The following is a 21,806-nucleotide window of genomic DNA, read 5'->3' on the forward strand; positions in this document are numbered from 1 at the left end:
AGAAATATTTGAAAGGAATACGTGAGAATGGTAGAGAGCAAGTGAAAAATTCCTTTTTGGTTGGATTTCCTTGAATTTCGCCTATTAGATAGTTTGAGAGAGGAACAAAAGGGCTCACCATTGAAATATCTTTTTCTTTTTAATGGATTCATGGGGAAAAATATGGTTTCTTTAGACTCCGACGAGCTATAAATGAGCTAGAAAGTTTTAGCCCCGAAGGGGCTTCAGTGAGATCTTTAACCCTTATCAAGCAAGAAAAAGCGAAACCTTAAGATTTGCTCGCATTAAAAATGACGGATTGAATCTAGCGCTTTCTTTGTTTTCAGGCGGCATACTATTCGAAATCTGCCGATGGGTTTTACTTTCAACCTGGCGTTTAGTTTGTGAGAGAACCACGTGGGTCACGCACTTTGGATGGAATCTAGCCTCTTTATGGCTTCGAAATCATTGTAAAAAGGCCAGTTATCAAACCATGAGCTTAATTTTCTCCCACGCTAGATATGATATAAAGACAAAAACAATAAAGAAAAAAACTTAAATTGTTTCAAATCATTTTCGAAATATCATCGTTAGTTGGTGATAAGGAGGGGATTATCATTAAACATTAATTACGCGTTTTTTTTATGAGAACAAGTTATATAAGAACATAAGGCTTCGATGGCCAAATAGCTCAGAACAAGTTATAACAGGGTGGCCAGCGATTTCGGGAATCCAATTTCCAGTATAATCAAGTACATTTTCACACATTTTTTCCATTTTTCAAGTATATTTTCAAAATTTTCAAGTATCTTGGACTAAGAAAAATAAGTATATTCAAGTACATACTCGACTAAAATCGACTCGACGAAAAAGGATATTCACAAACAATATAAAGAAAAAGGGTGGCGAGTTATCCCGCGCTGGACATCAATCCAGGATTTGACCTCCGCGGCATCATGAATGATGAAATCAAGTATATTCCAGCACTAGAGATTTTCATTTCCAGTATATACTTGAAAAATAACGCTTTTATCAAAATTTCAAGTATAATCAAGTATCAATCTTTTTCTCCAGTATATTCAAGTATTTTCAAGTATTTCCAGTATCGCTGGCCACCCTGTAAGAGCATTTTAAGGATTTGCGTACTCTAGAATGGCCAATTTCTTAAGAAAATTGACAAGAATGCTCTGAAAATGGTGTTAAAATAAGAACATGATTGTTAAGAACGTTTTTAGGCTTAAAACCCTAAAGCTTCAAAAATTTTGGATGTTCTTATAAAAAATATCATCAAACATTAATTATATACTCTCCCACACAAATGAAGGAGAAAGTTTCCAGAAAAAAATTGACGCGGTCAAAGCAATCATAATTATATTTGAGCATTACCACCGTTCCCTGTATGTAATGGTATATTAGTGGTCGGTGAATAGGTATATTTTCAAAATAGAATTTCGTCAAAATAAGAAAGTGGGCCAAAGTATTTATTGAGGTTTTAATTATGCGTCTGTAGCCCTAATTTATGATATTCATAACTTAATTTCTTATACGGAAGCACCCAGAAAAGACCGGGTGTTTACCACTCGTTTTGAATTTAAACAATAAAAATAGTGGTAAACGCTCCGGCTATTTTGAGAGGTCTCGTATACCACATTACGTCATGAATACCAAAATTCTTAACTTATGAACAGTTTTAAGATTAGATATGGAATTGTATTATTTACGATCAAAATTCGAGCTCCGATAAATGTTCGAAAAATGTCCGAAAGGAGAAAGGAAAGCCTTTCCATTATCACTAAGGGAAATCTGTAAAAATGCAAATCGGTAGAACAAGTAACTGACTTTCTCCCAGCAAAAAAGACGGCTGTCATTCACAGATGTCATATACCTTTACACTGGACGGGCTAACTGCTCATAGATTTCCCGTGAGAATGTGTCCAGGTTTGAAGTAGTTGAAAAGTCTGCCATGTTGCCTTCTAATTTTTTTCTTCTAATTTTCCTTTCAAAACATTTGAACCGTGCTGTTGACGACCAGAATTGAAAACAAGATGGCGGACTAGTCAGCTCTAAACTGGACACGCTTCCTTCCAGTAAAGTAGTTAGAGATCAGTGCTACCATTGCATATTACACCGAACTATAAAAAAGCGATAAGTAAGTGCCCCCCCCTAGACTAGAGTCTACTTCTAATTAAACTTTGCTTTCTGATAATTTTGACGGCGTTGAGTCCAGTGAAGGGGACCAAGGGCTATTGGAGCGCAACCAACCACAACAGCCCTCACTCATATCCAGTCAACTTTCAAATGAAGCTATAAAGAGCATCTTTGGAGCAATTTAAGATGCAACAGATCTCTTAAATCTACAGCTGATCCTTTCTAATAGAACTACTAATTGATTAAAATGAGAGAATCCTTAATTACCATGGCAACTCAGCAAACATACAAACAAAAAATTACTTTATTTTTTAAAGATGTTAAGAGCTCAGGAAAGGCGGGAATCTATTGTAGATATAACTCCATTGCCAACAAAATCCAAGAGTAGCTCTCTAACACTTTCTCTATCACTCTCTCACTAACACTTAGTCACTCTCTACTATCTTCCCCTTCCTCACTGATTCTCACGACAGTAAATCACATATCACATCGATGGAAATGGAGGATTATTCAACGATGTTATGACTTATGACGACTTAATTTAGTTAGATTGGTAAAACAAACTCTCTGAAAGAGTATTTCAAAAAAATGTTACGGCAACGACTTAATAAACCAGCGACCTTATCTTCTGTATTCCCCACCGAATTTCAATTCATTCCAATCTTTCCTCCACAAAGGGTGGGGGGGGGCTTAAACAAGCATAGGCGCTGGTCGGTCTATCTAAGTTTCAACAAAAACAACCAACAGTCAAATGGAAATAATCTCTCCAAAGGTCAACCTCTCTAACGTTACAAAAACCGCTATAAGCCAAAAATGCCCCTCTAAGGGGAGAATATTTTTCAAAAACGTCTTTCTAAGTGTGACATACTTCAGATAAATTGATAAAAGTGAGCTAAAAAATAGTGAATTGTCAAAGGGATATGAGGATGGGCGAAAGTTTTTGTATGGATAAAGAATATTTGGAGGGGTGATCTGGTAGGTATATTATCCTGTTATTTCTTTGTGGTATCATTTCTAGAAACCAAAAGTGACAGGCAACAAGGCCTCGCCCCCATAGAAATGAGGAGGTAAGAAAAAGAGGAATCTAAATTGCCAACCCATCCTATTTTAACGACTTGGCATTAACACAAAACACGTTGCTTTTTTATAAGAACATAAGGCTTCGATAGCCAAAATGTTATGAACAAGTTAAGAACATTTCAAGGCTTTTTGGACCCTTAAACACATATTTTCTTAGAAATATTCACAAAACTACTCTCAAAAAAGTGAAAATAAGAACATGTTAAGAACATCTTTTGGTTTAAAACTCAAAAAGTTAAGAGCATGCGAAGGCTTCAAAAATTTTGAATGTTCTTATAAAAAAAACGTATATATTTATTTAGTTATCATAAACTTAATCAATAGAAAGAGCATCAAATTAGTTAAAAGTGCCTATCCCTAGCAAGTAGCTAGGAGGGTTAATTAAGACACTATGCAGATAGTAAATAAACGTCATAATCATTGTAAGGATATATAATTAACACGTTAACTCTTGTCAACACTTCCAGAAATATCCTGTTTTTATTAGAATTGTAAGGTTTGTTTGTACCCGTTTTTTTATAAGAACATCCAAAGTTTTAAGCCTTATGTTCTTAACTGTTTTAGTGTTAAGCCTAAAAATGTTCTTAACATGTTCTTAATTTTTACTATTTTGTGAATATTTTTGTCCATTTTCCTAAGAAATTGGATGTTTTAGTGTCCACAAAGCCTTAAAATGTTCTTAACTTGTGCTTAATATTTTGGCCATCAAAACCTTATGTTCTCATATGGTTTGTTCTTATAAAAGAAACGTGTAACCTCTTGAGCTGGAGTGACTGAAATAATACTCAGTTTTCAACCACAAAATCGAGTACGTAAAAAGGTTGATACTGTATACCGCAGTCCTTAGAGTGTTAGGATTATTTCATACTTTCTGCGCCGCTCAAAATCTAAAAGAACATATAGAAATTTGTTAATGTTTAAGTAAGAACAAGAGAGTCAAAGCCCAGGGGGGGGGCACTCGATTTTTAAACGACGGCGTGTGCCGCCAAAAAAATGGCTTTCAAAATCGGACCCTCGCAGTGCAGCCCTTGAGCAGTGAAAATGTACCCTTACAGTGCATTTTACCGAACGTTTCTGACCCTTACAGTGTACTTTGATTTCATATCTTATTTTGCTAAAGCTACCTGAGAATGAGCTTGAGATGTAAACACATCAAAATGGGTGGAGTCATGAAACTATATAGATACATCAGATTTTTACTGTTAGACTTGCAATTCATCAGTCCCCAAACAAACCATTACAGTGCATTTCCAGGGTCACGAAAAACCTACTCTTAAGGATATGAGTGCCCCCCCCCCAGAGTCAAAGAAAATTCAAAATTAACCATGTTATCGTAAACTTAGAAGACATAGAATTTGAATTAGCAAAATTATGTCAAAGATCAAATCAGTTTAAAAAGTATACTCAACAGAAACAAGAAATAAATACAGTAGTTCCGTTATGGTACACGCTTTTTTATAAGAATGGTGTAAATGGTCCATTCCATCATGGATATTCTTAACTTTTTTGGGAAAATCATCCTGAAATATTCTTACAGTATTCTTAGGTTAGGATCCTAATTCAGACTAGATTTAACATTTAGTGCATACGTCTCAAGCATCAAATGGCATTTTTGTGAAAAGAGTGAGCCTTACTTGAGGGTAATTGGCAATTTATAATTGAAAATGCCATTCTTAGCTTGAGCCGCAAAATTCCATGATGGTGCTTACGATATTCTTAATTTTTTAGCCATTTTCATCATGGACATTCTTATAAAGTGTATTCTTATAAAAAAAGCGTGTAGTGCTGCCAAAAAAATCAGAAAAACTAATGAACCCATCCCGAGAAAAGCTGGTAACAGACGAACGAACGTGTTGCCATTTGTAGCCAATCAAGCAGCTTCAAAGAACAAAAATCAGCAAAATACAAAAAAATATCTTTCCGCCTATAAAGTGAAAACTCAAATGACCTAACTACACGTTTCAGTTTACAGATAACATATGCTAACCCACTCAGACATTATCAGACTGACCATACATACGTAAAAGATATTTTAATTTAAACATATTTAATTTATCAACAAAAGATAAGAATGAAGAAAATAAAAAAATCGCCCTATGACCCAGTATGTAGAGAGAACTTTTCTCTTTTTCTCAACAAATACAAGAATTTTTTTTTCAGAATTCTATCCAGGTCAAATATTATAAGTATCTTACAAGATTAAAACGTAAACAAAAATTCAAAATGGCGCTAGTTTGAAAAAAAATTTTTCTTGTAAGCACAGCGGGGCATGAAAAGTTCTTTTGATTTGAAACTCAAACAAATTTACTTGCCAGGTCAATGAAATAGAAATAACATATTTAGTTTATAATTCAAAAGAAGAAATAAAACACAAAAATCTTGAGAAAAAATTCTTTCAGGTCAAGGTCAGCTGCCCTTGAAACTTTATTTTTGAAAGAGATACAAGACATCCCCTTGGTGGAGAGTTTTTAGTACGTTTTTAAGACGTTGAGTCAAAATCATCGACCGAATCGAGATTATCATAAGCCTAAAATAACAAACACCATTAACACGTAAAAGCTGTAATCTATATTTAGCAATGATAACTTCCCTTTAAACTTTTCATTCCGCGTCTGATATAAGACCTGTCATAACCACGGAACTTACTTTAAATTACTTAGCTATTATTCCCTAACTTTACACCGTATGACGAAAACAAAATTAAAAATCTACCAACCAACAATTTTTAAAGTTTTTAAATGACATGGTAGAAGTTTAATTAGCGGTGCCATAAAAATCCTCTATCAATGGAAAATATCTCAGCACAGATTATAATTAAGAGTTCCCATTGGAATTCATTGGAAAACGATTCTGAAAACATCTAGACAGGAGACCCGTCCTGTATTTCTATAATCTGATGTATACAGGACGGCTGCCTAAAAAGATTTACAGTGGGAAATTCGAATTTAGCGCTGTCCTCACTTACTAAAATAAAAACCAAATTTTGGAGCTTGCGCTTTCTCTAAGAAAGTGTGACCAGTAAAAGAATAAAAAAAATTTGATTGGTTATGTTTTCAACCGTTATTAGGATCTATAATTCTAACTCTCAGCCCATACTATATATTTCACCATCAGTATATAGAATAAGAAATCATAGCATGGATTTCCAGGCTAGAAAACATATAGCTAGAAGTAAAATCTATCGACCACAAAGCACAACACATAGGAAATGTAATTTTAAGTGGTTCATTGAAATATAAGAAAAAGTGAAACTCTCATCTTCTGGAACCTGCCAAATAAATCAGGTGACCAAAATACAGCTAACTCTTCAATTCAAACCTCTATAACTCGAATTTCTCCTTAACTCCAACAAGCTTTATCCTCCCGTCAGTTAACAATACCTTACAAACCTTAACTCGTAATTTCCTCAATTAGCGTTCCCCGTGTGTGTTTGAATTATGGAAACTTCCCTGTACGCTAAACATAGAATTAGAATTACCGGAGCTACCCATGATTCTAGGGTTCTTTATCAATTCATGTCGGTTTTTCCGTAACATATCATATAAAAAGGCGTAAAAGATTTTCATATCCATACGTTTTGTTAATAGAGCAAGGAAATTTTGGTTCAGTCTTGGCTGTTCTTTTTTTCGAGATTTTATATTAAAATGACCGACCCTTTTTTTGGGGAGCTTGTCCCGTAAAACAAATGGTAACCCGCATTTGCGACGACGGGAACCAAAATACTAAAAATTCAAAACTCTTAGAGTGTTCTTAATTCTTCTTAGATTTTGGAAAAAATTCTCCAGCCATAATATCAAAATATAATGTATATTTGTCCAAAAACATTCGAGTTAACTGTTCGAAATAGTAGTAAACTAGACGGTTCCCGTCGTCGTAAACGCCGGTTAACGGTTTTTCTTGCACATCAAAAGCCTTTAAAATACTATAATGTGGGTTAATTCCTGACATCGTTTTGGCTTAAAATGCCAAATACAATAATAAAAATTATACTTCTAAACTTTCTACATTAGTCAAAATTTTGTGTCTGTAAGCCTCGATGATATGTCTTTTTAAGATAACGGGAGTTTGTGTTCAATGAAATGCCATAGTAACCCTGTCAAAATTATCGAGGGTACCCGTCGTTGCAGACGCCCAAAGGTGTCTGAGGTGGTGAGAGGGTTGCTTCTAGGAAAGAAAAAGCCTTAGTTGTGAAGGAGAGGCTCACGCTTTCCGATTGAGCACTGAAGGTTTTCCCGTTTGTTGGCTTCGCATGCGGACAGCTTAAGACCGGCGCATATGCAATGCAACCAACATTGAAACCTTTTTAAATAATGTTAGACGAAGTTTAATCATCAAACAACAATGTTGGATTTTGTTGCGTGTGTTGATATAAAATAATTCGAAATCGTGCAACAAAAATGCCACACCTTTTTATTTGAAACTTTGTAACGTCGCAGTACTTTTTCATGAAATTGACGTCAGAACATTTTTCGTTTACAAATAGCAGTGTAGAGTCTTCTCTAATCCGAGTTTTCTACGCTTGTCAAACTTAGCGCGAGACTTTTTGTATCGAAGGTGGATAGGTTTTCCAGCCGCGGCGTTCAAATTTTAGAAACCTTAACATATGTTACTGGGCTAGCGTTACAGACATTTTTCATAAACTCATTTAGTATAGTAAGATAAAAGAAGAATTTTAAAGTACTGGTAGTTATGGATGGAATAAGTTGGTTGTCACTAACAACGCTTTGGAGACCCCATTTTCCTAAAAACACATGCACTTTTTGAATAAAAGAAAAGAGTTTTTTTAGTGGGTCACCTTGTGCGAAGCAATTTTTTAGTTGGATTTTTTTTTCTGTCGTTACCAGTTTCCTAAAAAGCTGACCGCGTCGCTAAAGGTTGGTGGGTGTTAATATGTATGTAGTGGACAACTTTTACTGCTCCTTTGGTGTTTTACAATATGCCATAATCAGACTTTATACCAGAAGGCCCACTCAACGATTTGGGAGTTGACATGATTTGACATTTCAAATCATGAAGAACGGTGAAGAAAAAAGAATTTTACCCCTCTATAACTAAGGAACTTTTAACAAAATCACTCAACTTCGCTAAACGATACATCGATATCCCAGAGGAACACGAGCAGATCATACTCCATTCACGAAAATCACTACTCTTCACAGATGACAAACCCTGGGTGAAGAAATCTGGCGACCCTGACTTTGACGTGACGATGGGTAGTTTCGATGGCGCGGAGATATGCGAACTTGTTGGTTTATTTATTTTGAACACCCTTGGTGACAAATATGGTCGTTCGAAATCTGGTTTATACCGTGATGATGGTCTCAGTTGTTTTCTACGTTCTTTGGGTCTACCACCAGATAAAATCAGAAAGGACTTCATTGAGCTCTTCAAACGTGAATTCGATTTAAAAATCACGATAGAATCGAACCTTCAAGTTGTGCATTTCCTCGATATTACCTTTAACCTAAAAAATGGAACTTATAAACCATATTCCAAACCGAACAACGATATAATGTATATTAACACAAACTCTAATCACCCACCAAATGTAATAAAATACATACCGTCTATGATCTCGGATCGAATTTCAAAAATTTCATCCAGTGAAAAAATCTTCAAAAAAGCAGCACCACAATATAACAATGCACTTACATCAAGCGGTTACAAAGAATCAATCACCTACAAAAAACGAACAAATAATCGCCCAAGATCAAGAAAACGAAAAATTATATGGTTTAATCCACCATTCAGTTTGAATGTCAAAACTAACGTTGCAAAAAGATTTCTTGCGATCGTCGATAAGAATTTCCCAAAAAATCACAAATTTCGAAAAATCTTGAACAGAAACACTTTGAAAGTTAGTTATAGTTGTTTACCAAACATTTCAAGAATAATTTCTTCACATAATAAGAAAGTGCTTTCAAACAATCCAAATCCAACAACTAACGTCCCTGCGTGTAACTGTCGTAAGAATAATATTTGTCCACTTCAAGGAAATTGCCTTGAAAAAAACGTCATTTACCAATGTCACATCAAATCAACTATCAACGACCCGGGCAAATTTTACATTGGTCTCACTGGCAACACGTTCAAGGATCGTTGGAACACACACAAATACACACTGAGACACGAAGATGCTACAAGCCACACCCAGCTCTCAAACTACTATTGGGATTTGAAAAGATCAGGCGTCACTGACCCAATTCTCTCCTGGGAAATTATTGATCAAGCTGCATCCTACAAAAATGGAACAAAAACGTGCAACCTTTGTTTGGCAGAAAAATTTCACATTATCACTTCCAAACGCAAACTAGTGAACAAAAAAACTGAATTAGTCTCTAAATGCAGGCATACAAACAGATTCATTCTAAAGAACTATAAATCAGTCCCTCCGGACAAATAGCTTTTATTTGCACCTTTTCAACTTTTTAATCATGTACATTATGTAATCACTATCCTATTATGTTTTATATTTTAGCGCTTTATTTAGATATTCCCTTTGGGACTAGGTATTTCGATTTCTACAAGTAGAATTTGTTCGTAGAAAAAATTTTTATCCACATCTGATGATCGCCTTGTGCGTGAAACACCGTGTAATGTTTGTTTTTAATATTTGAAGAGAAATATATGAAATGATTTGACATTTTTTCTTTCGTGGTGATATTATTTTCGCGTGATACATGTAGGTGTAATCTCTATTCTATTACGGACGTCCATATTTACAGATTTAGTATTTTTACGCCAACCACATATTGGCGTAATTATTGTTTCGCAATATCTTGGAGCGAAACACCGTGCTTTTTTTCTCCTCTGAATGATATATCAGTTACAGATTACACATAACAAAGAAGATAAAAAACAAAATGACTGACTTACAGACAGATTTGATAATCAGCAATTGAGTATAATCCAATCTTGTTTTTGTTGGTTGTTCTTCCTCTAAAAATTATAAACACAAGAATAACATTAAGATTTTATTTATAAATAATCAGACCTCGTCACATTTTCAGGGCCCATGACACCGGGGGGCCATGTCCCTACTTTTTTGTAAAAATTTTTAGTTGCGCCTCCTTAGACTCTATATTTATTGCCCCCCCTCCCACTTTCAATTTCATGGCGCGGCCCTGCATTTTCAGGATTCGTAATGCATCTTGGTGAAAAATTAGAAATATGCCTAAAGAGACTGGTATCTAACGCTAATCTTCGTGTACGAACTTTTTTATAATATGTCACGAAAAGTTTTCTCTCTTAGACTTTAGCCAACACATCACTATCTTTCGACTATCTGTATGGCAAACCATATATCTATGGTGGAAATGGGTTCCCTGCATCAATTTTATCACATTAAATCAAAAAAGGTTTCTGGTCTTGGAAACAGTCATATTGTAAACCAGACAATGTACAGAGACACACCAAATATAGTTTCCACACCCAACGTTGATACTGTCCTTAAAGGAGATCCTCTCGCACTTTTCTACTTATTATATGCCTTGACTATGCTATGCGTACTTCAATCGTTGGTTTTGATGGAATTGTTCTCATAAGCGTAGATGTCGAAGAGACCTTCTGCAATTTCTCAGAGAGTAGAAACAGCTTGTCAATCAGGCTTGTCAAATAAGCTTATTCCTCAATGCCAAGAAAAATAAATTTATGATGGTCAACTCAAACCATACCACTCCACTAAGATTGTAGTATATATACTTGCACTAGGTGGCTTTACAAAAACCGAAAAGGATCTGAACAATCGCCTTGGCCGAGCCTGGGGTTGCTTGACGCATTAACTAATGTGTGAAAAGCTGATATTGACAAGAAAATCAAAGTCAAAGTTTTCAGACAGACAGTTGCATCAATCCTCCTTAACTTATGGGTTAGAATCATGGGCACTTTCTGAGTCTCTTGCAAAATCGTTAGATGGGTATATACAAGAAAACTTAGATCAGTAATGAACGTTCCGCCAAACACTAGTATTTCCAAACACTAGTATTTCCAACAAACGTCTCTACGACAAACTGGCCAGAACACCAGTGGGGGTGGGATACAGGTGGGCGTTTGTAAACAAAGCGTCCAATCAATATTTTTCATGGCAAGTCTGGATGGAGTTTGGATGGCTCCCCTTATGGCTTCTCCCTTTGATCTTTTATTGGTTTCATTTGTTGGTTTTGTTGATGACCTACAGAAACTTGTAATCTCAAACCTATTACTGTAACATACCAAACATACAAACATCCCAAAACATAGGGTCAGCCCAGGTCTAGGTCCCAGGCAGTTAGTCACACTAGGAAATAAAGCTTTCAGAAAAAAACAACATCAGTCATCTACAGGATGTATTTGCAACAACAAGGATGAGAGTTACCTGAATCAAGTTCAAGTTCCCAAGACAATTAATTAGAACTTGAAAACTTTAAAATGAGATAAAATAACCGATTGCAAACGTGCAGCAGCCAGAATATCAACCAACCAAATTTTGTCATTCAATTCCCGAGACAGCGCTTCGATTTTTAAGGCCTTGTTTATATGCTAAAGTAAAAATAATTCCGCACATGTAAATGGGTCCTTGTTTGAGGTCCGGCAAAATTTCCGGGAAAAAGCCTGTCCAGCGGTGCGCGGATCTAGGTGGGTTCTGTCTCCCCCGTAGATCTTTTTCTCGGGAAGTTCATCTTCAAATTAGTTTTCAAGGTTGGCTTGGCTCAAATTTTTTCATCTATGGCTCAAATTTTAGGCAATTCCTCATAGTTTTTGAAAATGTTAATTTCATTAAAAAGCGCCGGGTTATTTTTTCATGAATCCCTTTAGATTTTGCAGCGCATTTTTTTGCTTGCGAGTCAAGTAAAAGATATAGGGCTTTCACAGCATTAATCTTTGATACGCATCTTGGCGGGACGCTAGTGTGACTAACTGCCAGGCAAAAAATAGGTCTTCCAAAAGATTTAGGTCCCCCCAAATATTAAAAGTAGTCCTATACCTAGTATAAAATATTTGTTGATTTAATATCTTTTTAGGAAAATCACATTTCTATTCTTTTGCCATTCTCAAAATTTTAAACGGTTCCAACCCTGCATGTGTTGTAAGCAAAAATCCATGCAACAAGGATACAAGGATGTTTGTTATGTATATGGTAAAAGTGCTGACCAAGCAAAAAAGAAAAACTTCACTGTCTTCTGCAGTGAACAAAAATGAAACAAGCAACATGCTGAATGGACCTACCTAATGATTAACATCAGATGTAAATAAGGAAAAAGTGACAATAATTGTACAAAAATTCAGAATGGAAAAATAAAGCTTGTGTGTTGAATAGTGTAAAATGGTAAAAAGGAATTTCCCCAAATACGAAAATCACTTAAACCATTCAGGCCAAAAAAAACCTTTTAAGCTGTTTTTGGCCCAAATTTGCCCAAAATAATTTCCCTTAAAAATCTGGCTCCGTCACATTTTGGGCATTACCATTTTGCATCATTGTGCAAAAAATCAGAAAAAATTATGAGTCAACATTGAGAAAAGCTATATTTTCTTATTTGGTTAAAGGGAATTTCCCCAAAATAAGAAAATCCGTCTTTTAAGGCGAATAAGAATTTCCCGGGAAAAACCACTTCAGTCATTCTTTAGAAAATCTTGCCCTCCATTTTGGCCCAAATTTGCCCAAAATAATTTCCCTTAAAAATCTGGCTCCGTCACATTTTGGGCATTGCCATTTTGCATCATTGTGCAAAAAATCAGAAAAAAATTATTAGTCAACATTGAGAAAAGCTATATTTTCTTATTTGATTAAAGGGAATTTCCCCAAAATAAGAAAATCCGTCTTTTAAGGCGAATAAGAATTTCCCGGGAAAAAACACTTCAGTCATTCTTTAGAAAATCTTGCCCTCCAATTTGGCCCAAATTTGCCCAAAATAATTTCCCTTAAAAATCTGGCTCCGTCACATTTTGGGCATTGTCATTTTGCATCATTGTGCAAAAAATCAGAAAAAAATTATGAGTCAACATTGAGAAAAGCTATATTTTCTTATTTGGTTAAAGGGAATTTCCCCAAAATAAGAAAATCCGTCTTTTAAGGCGAATAAGAATTTCCCGGGAAAAACCACTTCAGTCATTCTTTAGAAAATCTTGCCCTCCATCTTTGTACAGAAAATCAGAAAAAAGTAATAACAGGATTTTGCACAAAGTCCAAAAACCCTATTTTTAGGCAGTTTTTGGCCCAAATTTGCCCAAATATATTTTTTTTCGAAAAGCGGGCTCCGACACATTTTAGGCATTGCCATTTTGCATCATTGTGCAAAAAATCAGAAAAAAATAATGAGTCAACATTGTTAAAAGCTATATTTTCTTATTTGGTTAAAGGGAATTTCCCCAAAAATACGAAAATCCGTTTTTTAAGGCGGAAAGAATTTTCCCGGAAAAACCACTTCAGCCATTCTTTAGAGAATCTTGCCCTCCATCTTTGTACAAAAAATCAGAAAAAAACTAATGACAGGATTTTGCACAAAGTCCAAAAAACCCTATTTTTAGGTAGTTTTTGGCCCAAATTTGCCCAAATAAATTTTTTCTCAAAAATCGGGCTCCGTCACATTCTGGGCATTGCCATTTTTCATCATTGTGCAAAAAATCAGAAAAAACTAATGAGCCAATCCTGAGAAAAGCTGGTAACAGACGGACGAACGAACGGACGAACAGACGAACGGACGAACGGACATGGGTTAATTTATAGAACCTCCACCGGGGTACCCGGAGGTAGGTCCAAAAAAATCGGGTTTTTAGGATGTAGAAAGGCCTTTCTGTTTATTGCCTAGTCTAAATGAAGCAAAAATTGGGTTTCTTTTTAGATGTAGAGAGCCCTTTATTTTGTGAGTGAAAATGACTATTATAATGGTTAATTCAAGATGACACAAAAGACACAAGTGAAAACAAACAGAATCAAAAGACAGGAAAATGAAAGGTTTTTGAATAAAAATGTGGTGATATAAACCAGACGTAATTAATCAAACAATTCGATTATTGAACTAATCGAAGGTAATCGAAGTATTAGGATTTGATTAATCAAATTAATAAAACGCTAATAGAACTAATAGAAATCAGAAAAATCTTGGAACATTTGACTAGTTCGATGAACTTGATAAGTCTTCGATTAGTTTGATTATTGTTCGATAAGCGTTCGATTAAGGTTCGATTAATATTCGATTACTGTTCAATTATAGTTTGATGACTTCGAATAAAGTTTGATTAATTCAAAGTTATATTAAAGATTAATTAAAGTTTGATTAACAGGGTTGCCACGGGTAGGAAACTTTCAAAAATCCAGACTTTTGCCCAAAAACCTCAATTTTTTCCAGATATTATTGCTTAAAATCGCCAAATTTTTCCAGACTTTAGGTAAAAAACACCAATATTTTCAAGACTTTTTTATAAGTGACAAAGTATATACAAGTAAAAAAACGTGCAAAAACCAAAATTCTAAGGTTGTCTTTAACAAAGATAATAAAGTTAACAGTGAAAACAGTACATGTTTCTCTATTTCAAGACTTTTTCCAGACAGGTATGCTATTTCCAGACTTTTTCCAGACTTTCCAGACATTTCCAGACTTTTTCCAGACTTTCCAGACATTTTCGGCAGACGTGGCAACCCTGTAAATGCATCGCCAGCGGCAAACACGTCCATTTGCTTTAAATCCCCAAGAGGTGAAACACTTGGACGGGAAATAAATCTATTTAATTTCCCATTCGGAAAGCCTGTGCGTGGTTTTTGCACTAATGCCGGAATCAAAGTAAAATCTATCGCTAGATTTAAAAAATTCAGTACTTGAAAACAAAGAATCAAAGTTTAATCGAAGTAATCGATCAATAATCCAAGTAATCAAATACCAATCGAATTAATTGAAAAAAAAGTTGGACAATTCGATAACTTTGATCATCGTTTGATAGCTTCGATTAATCGAAAATTAATTGAAGGATAAAATTCGTTTAGATTCGATTAATTCGATTAAAAATTGAATTTGATTTTATTCGATTAAATTACGTCTGACGTATAAAAAAAAAATAATAGAAGAAATAGTCAGCCCCCAGCCTTGCTATTGAAATTTCAGGTCCCCCAAATATTAGCCTGTATTTTAGCTCCCAGTTTTCATTTGGCATTTTTTTGGGTGTAACCCCCCCCCCCTAAATGGGCCATTCCAGAAGAAAAAAAATTACCCCCTAATGGATGACATCAATTTTTGAAATAAATTTTGGCACAGAATTCCAGGCAAACTTTAAAGAGAAAGTATCGGAATTCCATGAATTTTACTTAATTTTGCATTAAAGTATTGGAATTCCATGATTTTTTTAGGTTACAGTAACGGAATTGGACATGTTCATAAAACATAGGGCGAAAGTTTACACATTGAAAAATGGCTTTTTTACATTTTTATCAATAACTTGGTAAGTGTTGCAGTAATCTTGCTGAAAATTGGTGAAAATGACGATAATGATGTAACAAAAAGGACTGCATCAAAAAATTTCAAAAATATACTCCTCAAACAAGGAAAATGATAAAATTGTAACTTTGTTACTAAATTATCAATTATTAAGGTTCTAATGGATTATTTACAATTCTGTAAAAACAAAGATAATTTTGAAGCATTGGTAATGTGGCAGTAGCTTTATAGGCAAGTAATGTAACACCCTTCCTGAAAAGATACGGGATCAAAAAGTAACTGTTACTTATTTATCAGGAATTTATTTGATTATTGGAAAATAAACCAATGTTTCAGTTTTATCAATGATTTGACTTGCAATTTAAACTTATTGCAATCAAGTAGACCCAAACCATTTCCTTGAAATTAGTGATAAAAATTTACAAAATTAAAATTTCAAACTGTTACAGTTTTATCATAAAACCATTTTCAGCAGTTTTGAAAAGCTAGAAACACTCCTGAGTTACATTTTTATCATCTGTGAAAGTTTCATAGTAAAATATGCATTACTTCCAGAGATATTATGTATTTATCATTTTGGGAAAATTTCCAGTTGTTACATTTTTATCTTTTTTCTTGCCTGACTTTGGGAGCTAATATCTTAAGCCTCGCTTATTATTTAGAAATCTAACCTGGACAGTTACAAAATATCATCTATTTACAATTGAAAAACCAAAGTCTTTTGTCTTGAAAAGAATGAGAGATAAATCAGTAACAAATTAAAAAGCCATTTTTCAATGTGTAAACTTTCGTCCTATGTTTTATGAACATGTCCAATTCCACAGCTTTGATAGGTATTTTGTAAATTTGTTACGGAAATTCCGGACTTTCTTGAAAGCAATTTGCTACGGAAATTCCATGTTGTCCATTGGGGGGTAAGGGGTAACGAATAAAAACTGGAATGGCCCAATGTCAGTGCCCCCAGGGTTGACGCTATGTCAAAAGGGATGTCTTTCACAACAGGGTCCACATTTGTTTAATTAACTCCCTCCCTCCCCAGAGGTATAATTTAAGATACAACACTGTAGCTACGTAGCCACTGCTACCCCCTCCCCCTTAGCAAGCTGACTCAAATACATTATGTTGGAAACGTCCAAGCATCACAGTAGACTTTTGTTTACAAGTTGGATGAGCTGCTCAAAGCAAAATCAGACCTGCAGGCCACGACGAAGAGGAACAAAGAGGTAGGAAAAGTGGCAGTGGAATCTTAGTGCAAAGCGAATTTATGAGTGAAGCAGTTTTGCTACATTGTGTGCACGTACTTTTAACTTCTATCCCAAGCGAAAATTTGCTACAGTATATAAATCACATCTCCAAACCGATGATTTTGTCAAAATGACATTGAATTGTTTGGCTTGAAGCCACAAAAATTTTCTCGGTTTGGTAGCTAGGACTGCGAAAAATGCCGTTTTAAAATGGTGTACCCTAGCAGTGAACAGCAAAAAAATTACTGGAAGCCGAAACACGGACTTAGAATCTGAAGTTGATTAAATTGCCGCGCAAACACGCATCTAAACAGTGATTCTTCGGTTTTAAATGTTTATTTTGCTGTTATTAAATGGAAAAAAAATAGTTTGAACGATGACAGAAAGGATCTTCATCATTCCTTGACTTTTAACACAGCAAGTATCAAGCAGTGAGATTTTTGATGATTACGATTTTACCAGTTTTTTAGCGATTTTTGCCTTGCTAACCCAAATATCGCAACCTCTTTATCTTAAGGAAGATTGAAATTAGAGTTTTTCAGCGTTCCGAAAAAAACACATCGCAGAAATTTTTTCATCTTCACAGGATCGATTGTCAACAACAAAATACGTCTTTTGGTCTTTGGGTTCGTTTCTGACGCTTTTCCTTCATAGAATATCGATCACTTTCCTTTTCCCCTGAGCGCACGAGAAAAAAATGATTAGCTCGTGTTTTCGCGAGGGCGAATAAAGATGAGGCGGCAATCTTGCACTGAGGGTGTCACTTAGTTTCCGCCCTATTTTGCACCAACGATAAAATGGTCTAAACACGGGGGTATTTCAAATGATAAACTATGTCGTTCTGTAACTGTTTATTTTCTGAGAGATACAAATACCGGGTGCGCCACAAAAAAGTTTCTCTCTTTGAAACTGATTTTCTCGAAATCGAAAAATTTTAAAAGAATCATTCCTATTCCATTGGAAAGAAGAAAGATAAACTTAAATTTTGAGGGGTCATGTAATAAATTCGGTTCATTAGATCTAAAGTTATGCTCAATTGAAAAACAAAGTTACTTTCAGAAAGTGCCCGAAAACGTTAAAAATCGACCTATCAAAGTTTTATTTTAAAACTAGCAATCGCAATAGGCTTTACATGATTAAGAAAAATTTTCAGTAATTAAACACATAAATTTTGAAACTGATGCGGTCAAAAGGGTTTAGAGTCTTCATCAAAATCATTATAATTTACTTTTACCGAGATTTTCTTCAGATTTTTGGTTGTAGACTGGATAAAGTCTATGAAAGCTGGATGTACCTCGAAACCAATATTTGATGTATTTTTCAGAATTTTACAAGATTTTTTGTAAAGTAATGTTTATTCCTCAAACCCCGGGAAAAGTTTTTTTGCCAACTTAGCTATATTACAAATCTTGGATAGGGACTCCCATAGGAATTCCGATACCTAGCCCGATTGGTTAATTTCGGAACGGCTTCAAGAAAGTCATAATGGCAGATAATTTTAAAAGTTTCTGAGGAAATGTGTGTAATTTATCAATGTTGATGGCTTGTTGATTCTTTAAAGAAAAAAGATAACAGGTATAGCTTTTTCCAATCCTGGAATATCGAGGTTCCAGCTACACTGTCAAGTATCAAATAAGGTCAATCAATGGGAGGTTTTTGTAAGTCGCGCGGGCGGGAAGAGTGTTCTTTTAGTGAACTAAACTTACCTTGCAAAACCAAGTTTGTTTTTTTTCAATGTTAAAATATCATTCGTTGAATTTGTCAAGAAAATAGATATAAACTGACCAAGAACCAAAATATAAGTCATCTCGTCTTTTTCCTTTGATTTTGACAAACGATTCGAATAAGAATGTTTGAACGTTCGACGAATATCGTTTGATTTTTTAAAGGCAACATTTACATTAGAAGAACTAGAAGGAAAGAAAGAGCGTCGCGCAGGGCGGCGGGTGTTGTGCTGCCGTGGTTGTTGTGGTGTGTTTGCTGGGGTATAGACCTTTTTTCAAAGAGGCCACCCTGTTGAATAATTATGTAGTCCAGCAGAAAAACAATGATAAAACCATGCGTAATTATTACAATATGCATGATACTACAGTACACTATCATTGTTTTTATGGCTGGACTACATAATTAAATTATTCAACAGGATGTCCTCTTTGAAAAAAGGTGTCGTCTATTATAATAAGGCTTATAAAGACCCTGTCTCTTTTAGGGTTTTATCAGAGTGGCTTTTATTTTGTTAGCAACTTGCGAATTGAGGTGGAGTCTGGATCGCTTCGCAACCCTTATACAATACAGCTAGTATACAAAACGACTGTAAAAAACATCTGAAAAAAATGTACAAATCCAAAAAATTCCAAAATTTGTCAGAATTTTGCCAGAAGAAAAATCTCACCAGGGAAGCAATTACACTCAAGATTGGTTGTAAATAGACCATATTTCGATTTCAGGTTTCTCAACAGCTAATAACACATCACTTTTCAAGATAATGTGTTTGAAATCTTCCTCGTTTCTTCTCTTCTGGCGCACGTGACTGCAAATTCTTCGGTGAGAAATAGTCTCGCTTCTTGGTCTACCATATTTGTTTATATTTTTGAGGCGCCGTTTGCAAGTTTATTATCGAATCTATTGGGGCGCCTCATTCTCACAAAGAGAACTGAGAGTGAGGCACAGCAGAATCTGCCCAGACTTGTGTGCTGCTTTTTCGATCTTTGATAATCCCCCGATAATCCAGATGTGGATTGAATACCCGGGGGGGGGGGGCACTCATATGATTCTGGCCAACCCCGGGGGGGGGGTACTTAGGCAAAATGGGTGCCGGGTATGTGCGAGCCATAAGGGTACCTTTTCTCATTCCTCAAAAGTCTCTCAAAGGGGTACAAATTCAAAAGTAAGTCTCTGAAAGGGTCCCAAAATCACGAAAATCAAAAATTTCTCTCTCAAAGGGTCACGATTTCCAAAAATTTTGACCAAAATTTGGTGACAATCAAACCAAAATTTGGAATAAATGAACCAAAATTTAGGAAAAAGTCTCTCAAAGGGTCCCAAAATCACCAAAATTTTGTCTCTCAAAGGGTCGATTTTCGATTTTCGGCTCGGACATACCCGTCACCTCACAAACCTAGTACCCCCACAGATATCTGTAAAGCCCGAAGGGCTAGATAGGCAACTTTAAGCTTTCTCCAGCAAAAAAAAGTGAAGCAAAAATTTGACTTTTTAAATTTCGTGCCGATGGATAGGATCTAGCATTTTAATTGTTTTCGGAGCGCGAGATAAAAAAAGTAGGCGGCAAACGCTATTTCACATCTCTCAAACCGGTGAAATTGCATATTTTAGTCACGTGACTTTGGTAGGAAATCCTTCCGAACCTAGGCTTCACTTTTCGATAAAAGCTAAATCTAGCCCTTCAGGCTTTAGAGATCTGTGAGTACCCCCCCCCCCCGGGTGGCCAACTTAGATCGGATGCTAGTATGGGTTCCATGTATAGAATGGACAGTGCCCAATGGTGAACTTTTAAAGAAAAAAGAATTTTCGAATGCTAGTCGAACTGCAAAATGACTTTCATTTTTTAATCACAAAACTTTTATAAATAAAGCCATAGCAAAAAGCAGAAAAAGGGGGGCCTTATCCCAGGAAATCAGGAAATTGACTCAATCGCTCCGATAAAACGGTATATTGAAACGATAGGCTAAACTAAAACTATTACCCACACCCACACCCATACCATATACTTACTCTTACTGAATTTACAATGTTTTAGGGCTCTCATTCCAAGCACGAAAAATATTATTATAAAAAGTCTGTGAACGTCTATATCCCGGGGGGGGGGAGGCACTCATATGATCTGGCCTACGTCATGTGCCGCGCTTAAGGGTGGGGTTTTTCTGCATCTCAAAATGCACTATAAGGGTGTGTTTCTGTGAGATTGCACTGCAAGGGTCAAATTCAAAATAATTGTTAAAAAGAAAGGTTTTTACTTCTCGTTTGTTTGAAAAAGTTTCTATTGTCTGATAATTACAGCCGACAAGAATAATTTTCTCAGTTTTTCTTTGAAACAGAAAATTTCCCAAGCTTCTTCTTTCACGCAGGTTTACAGCCGAGAAATATAGTGCACTATAAGGGTTGGGTAAATCAAGAGAAAATGCACTGAAAGGGTACCTTTTCAGCCATATTGAACTGCACTGTAAGGGTACAATTTTGAAAAGCAGATTTTGCGCGGCACATACCGTCGTTTCAAAATCGAGTGCCCCCCCCCCCGGGTCTATATCACTACATCACTCAAGATCCATCCCTTTTACAGTATTCAGAAGTGAATTCTAGTTTTTATATTAAGGTGGTCGTTAACACTTCTGAGATAGGATCATCTTTTTCGGGTCGATTTTTCAATTTTTGGTTTAAATTAAAGTTTGAACCTTGCTAAACAATATCCTGAAGTTTTATTTCATATAAAGAAGAGGAAAGTCGAAAACTTTAGGTCTTTAGACACGTACCTGAGCAGATTTTGTGGTCCGCCCCAAACGCCCGTCCCGCCGCCCGTCACGAAAATCGCAATATTAGCCCTTCTGGTTCTTGGAGCGACTCCAAATTTTTACTGTCGCTACTTAGAGCCACAAAGAACATTCCCGGAAAATTTTACACCGGTACTGTTAATAGTTCCGGATTTATGACAATCAAAACAAACCCGCCATCTTGAATCTTGTCAAATTTCAAGTGTGGATTTTTGTTAAAGGGAATGGCTGTTTCATGGCTTATTTTCTTGTAGTAAGTGATGGTTTGATGCTTCCTTTTTATATAAAGAGCTTCTCAAAACTCCAAGGAACATTTTACTTGATAAACTTTCTAATTTCCTTCCCATTTGGATCAAATTTTCAGCGCCACACAATGTGTGTGACAGGTACGTGTAATTTCTTTTGTTTTTCTCTCTCTCTTTTTAATTATTTAATTCATAATTTAT

General features: G+C 35.5%; 1 protein-coding gene across 1 annotated transcript in view; it reads right to left on the reverse strand.

Annotated features, from left to right (window-relative positions):
* The window catches only part of LOC136800244 (EF-hand calcium-binding domain-containing protein 12-like), a 40,480-nt gene extending 21,072 nt beyond the window's left edge, over positions 1–19,408 (reverse strand). Inside the window, exons 1-2 of the mRNA XM_067056866.1 lie at positions 19,248–19,408; positions 10,084–10,146 (exon numbers count right to left, since the gene is read on the reverse strand). The gene's annotated coding sequence lies outside the window, so the exon portion shown is untranslated. The remainder of the gene's footprint in view (positions 1–10,083; positions 10,147–19,247) is intronic.
* Between the last annotated feature and the right edge of the window lie 2,398 nt (positions 19,409–21,806).

Source organism: Clytia hemisphaerica, unplaced genomic scaffold (genome assembly GCF_902728285.1).
Source record: "Clytia hemisphaerica strain Z4C2 unplaced genomic scaffold, Clytia hemisphaerica genome assembly, whole genome shotgun sequence".
NCBI lineage: Eukaryota > Metazoa > Cnidaria > Hydrozoa > Leptothecata > Clytiidae > Clytia > Clytia hemisphaerica.